Raw genomic sequence first — 7,476 nt, 5'->3', positions numbered from 1 at the left:
AACGTCCATTAAAGAGGTAGAGGTTAATGGGACGTCCTGACAGACAGCAACAGGACAGTGTTTGAGTCAAAATAACAACACACAGAGAGTTTATTTCCTGTCTGACATTCTTTTTACATTCTTTTATTTCCTCGTTGGAATCAGAGGTCGTCTCTCTGCAGGTCAGAGGTCAGAGGTCAGAGGTGAACGGAGCAGATGAATTATTCTGAGAAAGTTTCTGACATTTGTTCTTGACCTTAATTAAACGAAATTAAAATCAGATTTGAGTTCCTCCTTTAATGGGTCAGGTGTGGAGGAGGAGGAGGAGGAGCTAAAGGCTGCTGCCCTGATTGGCTGACCTGAAAGTCACGTGTTGCATTTCAACAATAACAACAAGAGACAGAAGGAACCAACACTAACTATGAGCTTGTTCAACAAACAAGCAGCTTTCAGTAGAGGTTCCCTATTAACCCTCAAACGTTCCTCCAGTCCCTTAGAACTGAAGACGCTGCTCAGATGAAACACGTTCTCACAAACCTCTACAAGTCCAGATGACTTTTTAAAGACTTTTATGGATAAACTGACCTGGAGAACTGAGAACCTCCACAGACATAAATAAATAAATAAATAAATAATTTAATTAATAAATAATAATGAATAAAAACGTCCGTGTGAATTCTTTATGGTTATTTTTACAGTTAGTCTGTCACCTGTCAATCAACCAATCAATCAACCAATCACCGGGACCCTGGTAGACCCTGGTAGACCCGGGTCTGACTCACCCTCTCAGCGGAGCAGCAGACCAACAGAACCAGGAGCAGCGGGACGACGCTCCGCCTCGAGCCGCCCGGAGCCTCCATCCAGGCGGACACCCAGCTGCAGATTCCCCGCTGAGCAGACTGACTCCCTGCAGGGACTCACAGCGGCTCGGCTCGGTTCGGCTCGGCTCGGGATGGCTGCCAGTCTTCGGTTCGGTTCGGTTCTGTTCGGCTCAGCTCGGGCTTTGTTCTGGTCCAGTCCGGAGAGGGGGGCGGTCCGCGCTGCGATTCCAAGCCGGCGACAGCAACCTGATGCGGGATGGATAGAGAGTCAGCCCCGCTACCTGGAGCCGGAAGTTGGCTGCATTTAGACAAACTTCCGGTGATAGTTTTCAAAATAAACGTCGCTCTGACACAGCTCGAGGTGACTCTACGGGAATAGTTTTACTCTTCAACAGAACACAGCTTCAATAAAAACGTTAACAATTTTCATTCAAACACAGTTTAATTCTATATATAAATGGACACTAACACATTATGTGTAGATGGGCAAGTGTCCATTTACTACAGAAATAAATGAAATAAAAGATAAGAGAGAGAAATAAATGCATAGCAACTGTCAAACATGATGGATGGCTTTTTAACTGATGAGAGGTCAAAGGTCACAGAAGTGGAGGGACATAATGAGGTGATGAGACGTGGGACGTGAAGTAAACGTGTCTGGATGTGGACCATCAATGAGCTGATTAGATCCAGAGGAGGAACCCCTGAGGGATGGAGGTTCTTCAAGGAACATGAGAAGGAGCACAGCTCAGAACCTGAAGCACGAGGACTAGAACCTCATGAGTATGAGGACGATGAGGACGACCTAGGACACGTAGCCTCCTTCTAATGAACCAGAGGACGGTAGTGATCTAGTGATACTGTTGGAGTTCAGAGAGAACAATGTGTGTTCACATCGACATTTGTTAAATAATCCAGTTTATTTACAGTTAAGGTGGAAAAGATACCTCCATATTTCTCAGTGTACTGATGTAGTACTGATGTAGTACTGATGTAGTGACCAGGGGCCTCATGTACGAAGGTTGCGTTCTGTACGTAAAGTTCAGATGAATCAAGAGGTAAATGTCCATGAACTTGTCCGTTCCTTCACCAACGTCATGTCTGGTGTACGCTGGCTTCTACAGCTGTTGATCCTCTGGAGACACTTAGAGGTGATGCTGGGAAACTGTCATCAATGTGAAAACTATTAGTCCGACCGGTCGACCCTGAGCAGAGCCATGCCAGCCGTGTGGGACGGAGTTATCCTCATGTCAGCCAGGTATATCAAATACCCACAATGCATCTGAACAGGTCAACATTAAAGAGATGGTTCTCTGAATGTAATCAGAGCTATGGACTGGACACACATTGATATGAAAGAACCATCACATGATGAAACATGTTCATTCATCAATGATCAGATCAGATGTGATGCTTCATTAACCAACATGGTGGGACGTGGAGGACAGCTGTCAAAGAGGACATGTTTGTCTCCACTCCAGTGGAGGACAGCTGTCAAAGAGGACATGTCTGTCTCCACTCCAGTGGAGGACAGCTGTCAAAGAGGACATGTCTGTCTCCACTCCAGTGAGTAGCGTCTCCAAATCTCTTTCTGTGAAGTTCTTCTTTTTTCCGTCTTTTTCATTCTTATGTTTTCATTTTCTGATCATGCAGAGAGGGGAATCTCAGCGCCCTTTAAGAGATGCCCTTTAAAGGGGAACTCCGGCGCAAAATGAACCTGGGGTTAATAACACATGTGTACCGAGTTCGACCGTTCTCTGGTATTTGTTTTCATGCATTTGTTTTGTTAGTCAAATGTGACCAGTTTTCTTGCAAACCGCTAATTAGCGTACAACGCTAGCCTTCGGGGCACACCGACACATAAAAAGAAATCGCTATTTCTGTACCACTAACAAGGCTCACAATATCACCACACTTACACGGTAGCATAACTAGGGTCTCTACATGTAAACCGAAGCATTGAGAACTTTGCAAGTATACAGGCAGTTTATTAAAAAAGGAACACAGTACCGTTCGCGTCCGGCTCGCATATCCAGGCGGGCGCCATCTTGGGGAAACTTAACTGTCTGTTGCCGGAAGAAAGCACTGAGAGCACTGAACGAAGAGGGTTCAGTTTCCCCAAGATGGCGCCCGCCTGGATATGCGAGCCGGACGCGAACGGTACTGTATTCCTTTTTTAATAAACTACCTGTATACTTGCAAAGTTCTCAATGCTTCGGTTTACATGTAGAGACCCTGGTTATGCTACCGTGTAAGTGTGGTGATATTGTGAGCCTTGTTAGTGGTATAGAAATAGCGATTTCTTTTTATGTGTAGGTGTGCCCCGAAGGCTAGCGTTATACGCTAAATAGCGGTTTGCAAGAAAACTGGTAAAATATGACTAACAAAACAAATGCATGAAAACAAATACCAGAGAACGGTCGAACTCGGTACACATGTGTTATTAACCCCAGGTTCATTTTGCGCCGGAGTTCCCCTTTAAGGAACGAAAAGAACGCTGGCCCTTTAAGAGACAAAAAGAACGCTGGCCCTTTAAGAGACGAAAAGAACGCTGGCCCTTTAAGTGACAAAAACAACGCTGGCCCTTTAAGAGACGCCCTTTAAAAGGGACAAAAAGAACGCTGGCCCTTTAAGAGACGCCCTTTAAAGGGACAAAAAGAACGCTGGCCCTTTAAGAGGCGAAAAGAACGCTGGCCCTTTAAGAGACGCCCTTTAAAAGGGACAAAAAGAACGCTGGCCCTTTAAGAGACAAAAAGAACGCTGGCCCTTTAAGAGACGCCCTTTAAGGGACAAAAAGAACGCTGGCCATTTAAGAGACGCCCTTTAAGAGACGCCCCTTTAAGACACGCCCTTTAAGAGACGCATGATGAAACATGTTCATTCATCAATGTCCAGATCATATGTGATGCTACATTAACCAACATTGTGGCGCGTGGAGGACAGCTGTCAAAGAGGACATGTTTGTCTCCACTCCAGTGGAGGACAGCTGTCAAAGAGGACATGTCTGTCTCCAGTCCAGTGAGTAGCGTCTCCAGTTCTCTTTCTGTGAAGTTCTTTTTTTCCGTCTTACTCATTCTTCTGTTTTCATTTTCTGATCGTGCAGAGAGGGGAATCTCAGGTGGAGGGTCAATTTAAATATAATTTGCATATTTAAAAGGGGCGGGGCCAGGGAGGGGTCAGGTACAACATGTGCACTTGATTCCACGTTGATTGGGATGGACAAAGGAAATGTGCTTCTGGATCTGAGCGTGGCCACGTTTTAGAAGGAAATCCACTCAAGTCTCTGTACATGACTTTGAGGTAACTGCTAGTAACGACAGAAAGTTCAATGTTTTTATTTGTTTTGTGAAAGAAAATGTTTAGTTTAGTGTTTAGTGGTTGGAGGACAAGACACTGAAACTATTATTCTGTTTGTTTCCTGATCTCAGTGTGACCAGCTGACTTTATTCTAGGGAGTCATGTTGATCGTTGCTACAGCGCTAAAAGCTTCATCATCTGTTTTTATTATTCTAAGGAAAAAAAATGTTGCACTGGCCCTTTAAGAGACAAGAAGAACGCTGGCCCTTTAAGAGACAAGAAGAACGCTGGCCCTTTAAGAGACAAGAAGAACGCTGGCCCTTTAAGAGACGAAAAGAAAAATAATTCTGCTGCAATAAAGACACATTGTTATTATCATTATTATTACTATTATGTAAATAGATATGTAGTAGTAATATAAAATATACGTTTCTATATTTTAATACACTGTTGTCCATTAAGTGTTAAAATATTTTTTACCTCGTCAGATGAAATGATTGTGTCACGTGATTCTAGTTTTGTTTTGTTGTTTCAGATCACGTGAACTGATGTTTAAAGTGGTTGTTGTAACATGTTGATGTTTTTATGAACTGATCCAAGAATAGATAAAAAATAAAACAGCATGAAACTCTACACGGTCTGTGTCTCTGTGTGTGTCTCTGTGTGTGTCTCTGTGTGTGTTATGGTGTGTGTGTTTTGGTGTGTGTGTGTGTGTGTTTTGGTGTGTGTGTGTGTGTGTGTGTGTCAGACCGTCGTCAGTCTCGCGGGGTGAAGTTGGACTTTTTCTTCTCGGAGCTGCAGCTTCGCATCGAGCGCGAGACACACAGGTAAGAACACTCACCTGAGCTGTTTGTGTCACGAGATGGTCGCACGCTGATCGGTGGACACGTGTCTAATCGGGTATTGATTAGCGGCTGGTGGGGGCTGATGGGGGGGTCCTGAGAGAAGCGGAGGCTGGAGGAGAGAGAGAGAGAGAGAGAGAGAGAGAGAGAGAGAGAGAGAGAGAGAGTCTCTTCTATTCTTTCTCTTTTTACTTTAGTTTTTATCTAAACATTTAAAATCATTTCTGATATTTGTTCTGATCTTTACTCTGTGTGTTACAGTAATCAGGGGCCCCCGGGGCCCCTCTTTATTCAGGTTTTAATTCATGTCATTAACTCATCAACTTTTAATTAAAACGTTTTGAAGAAGAATTCCAAGAGTTTTATTTTATGAATTGTTTCAGTTTGTTGTTGTTTGTTCATCAAGTGACTGGATTAACACCTGGGTGACGTCACAGCTAGAGTAGCCAATCAGGGTGTAGGATGAAACAGAACTACAGAGAGTGAATTCATCGATATGTGATGGAGGAAGGACTCAGACAAAGACGGAGACGCTGAGGAATAGCATCAACAACGTTACAGGAGAAAAGAGAAATGACTGGAAAGTTGATCTGGAGTCTCTCTGTTGGGAACTGAGTCTGACGGGCCAATCAGATGGCGTGGGCGGGGCTTATTGTGGTGATGGTCAGAAGAGTGGTAGCCATACACGTCATCTGAGCGCCATTGAGTTGTTTTGTTTACAACAAGATGGCCGCCATCAGATAAGAGCGACGTTTAGATTATTATCATGTCTGGCGTAAATGATATTGACAAGAAATAACTTTAAAGGACGAACAGTTAACAGCGAATATAACGTTTCTGGAGAACATCTTGATCGTTTAATGTCACATACGTTCTCTGATTGGTTGGTTTCCTGGTTTACATGAATACTAGCTAGTTCTGGCTAATACTATCTGGTTAAGACTAATGTTAGCTGGTTTATGCTAATATTATCTGGTTGGTGCTAATATTAGCTGACTAATATGTCTGTGAATATTCTCAGTCATGCTAAACTGAAAACCAAGCTGAAAGAAAGACGACTTGACTTCTAGAGTTTCTTGAAGATATTTCATCAGAGTAGCTTCTTCAGTTTTAAATGACTGGTGGAGAGTTGCAGTTTAAACAGGAACATCTGTGGGTGTAACTCATTAACTCTCATGACTAGTGTCTGTTAATGACTAGATACTGACATATTACCTGTCCTCTACCTCTAATGAATGGTTCTTTTTCAACCCAGTATCAGTCAGATGCTCCAGACTCAAGGTGTGAATGGGGACAGGTGGTAGTCAGGTAATCAGGCACACTGAGTCCAGTTTGATGTCCCTGACCTTGTTGACCAAGTCCTGAGAGTTTTCTATATGTTGAGGATGGTTGCCAGGTAGTTGATGATGTTGATGTTATATGTGACAGAGCTGGGTCTGGGTCTGGGTCTCGGTCTCGGTCTGGGTCTGAGTGAGGCTCCTTCTTTCTGTATTTTGGGTCCATAAAAACACGGGGTGGTTTCCCCAGGGTACAGCTGGTAGTAGAGATGTCTGTCAACAACTTCTTTTCCAATTGTTGTAGTTGTTGTAGTAGATAATTCATTTTGTCTTGTAGGTATTGGTTGCATCTTGCTTCAATTAATGTTGGCTAACATTAGCTAGTTCAGGCTAATGTTAGCTAGTTTAAGCTAATATTAGCTGGTTTAGTTTAACACTAACACCAAATCCACTGTTGTTGATATTTTCTTTTCAGATAGAAGAGCTAACTCCGTCCATACACCAGACAAGTTTATAACAACACACTGCCTCGCCAAAAAAAGTCGCCACCAAGAAAAAGGTCGTTGGACCTCCTTTAGCTTTGATTACATCCCAAAGATTCTCAATGGGGTTCAGGTCTGGACTCTGTGGTGGCCAATCCATGTGTGAACATGATGTCTCATGCTCCCTGAACCACTCTTTCACAATCTGAGCCCCATGAATCCTGGCATTGTCATCTTGGAATATGATCCATTGATGGAATAACCTGGTCATTCAGTATATTCAGGTAGTCAGCTGACCTCATAATGTTGCTGAACCTAGACCTGAGCAACTGCAGCAACCCCAGATCATAGCACTGCCCCCACAGGCTTGTACAGTAGACACTAGGCATGATGGGTGCATCACTTCATCTGCCTCTCTTCTTACCCTGATGCTTCTCCACTATCCTTCCAGTTTTTAATAATGCCTTGGACAGTTCTTAACCCAGTTTTAGTAGTTTCTACAATCTCCTTAGATGTTTTCTCTGCTTGATGCATGCCAATGATTTGACCCTTCTCAAACAGACGACCACAGGATGTGTCTTTAGACATGGTTGTTGAAGAAATGAGAAGCTACTCATTGCATCAGTTGGGCTTAAATAACTTGTTGTCAGCTGAAAGATAATCACCCATGCAGTAATTATCCAAAAGGAGGTGAATACCTGTTTGCTTAGTTAGATCCAGGTGGAGACTTGTTGTTTGGCGAGGCAGTGTCTTTATAAGTCAGAACTCAAAGTTGGAC

This window comes from Chelon labrosus, assembly GCF_963514085.1.
Source record: "Chelon labrosus genome assembly, chromosome: 13".
NCBI lineage: Eukaryota > Metazoa > Chordata > Actinopteri > Mugiliformes > Mugilidae > Chelon > Chelon labrosus.
The sequence above is the reverse complement of the archived record's forward strand: the minus strand, read 5'-3'. Positions refer to the sequence as shown.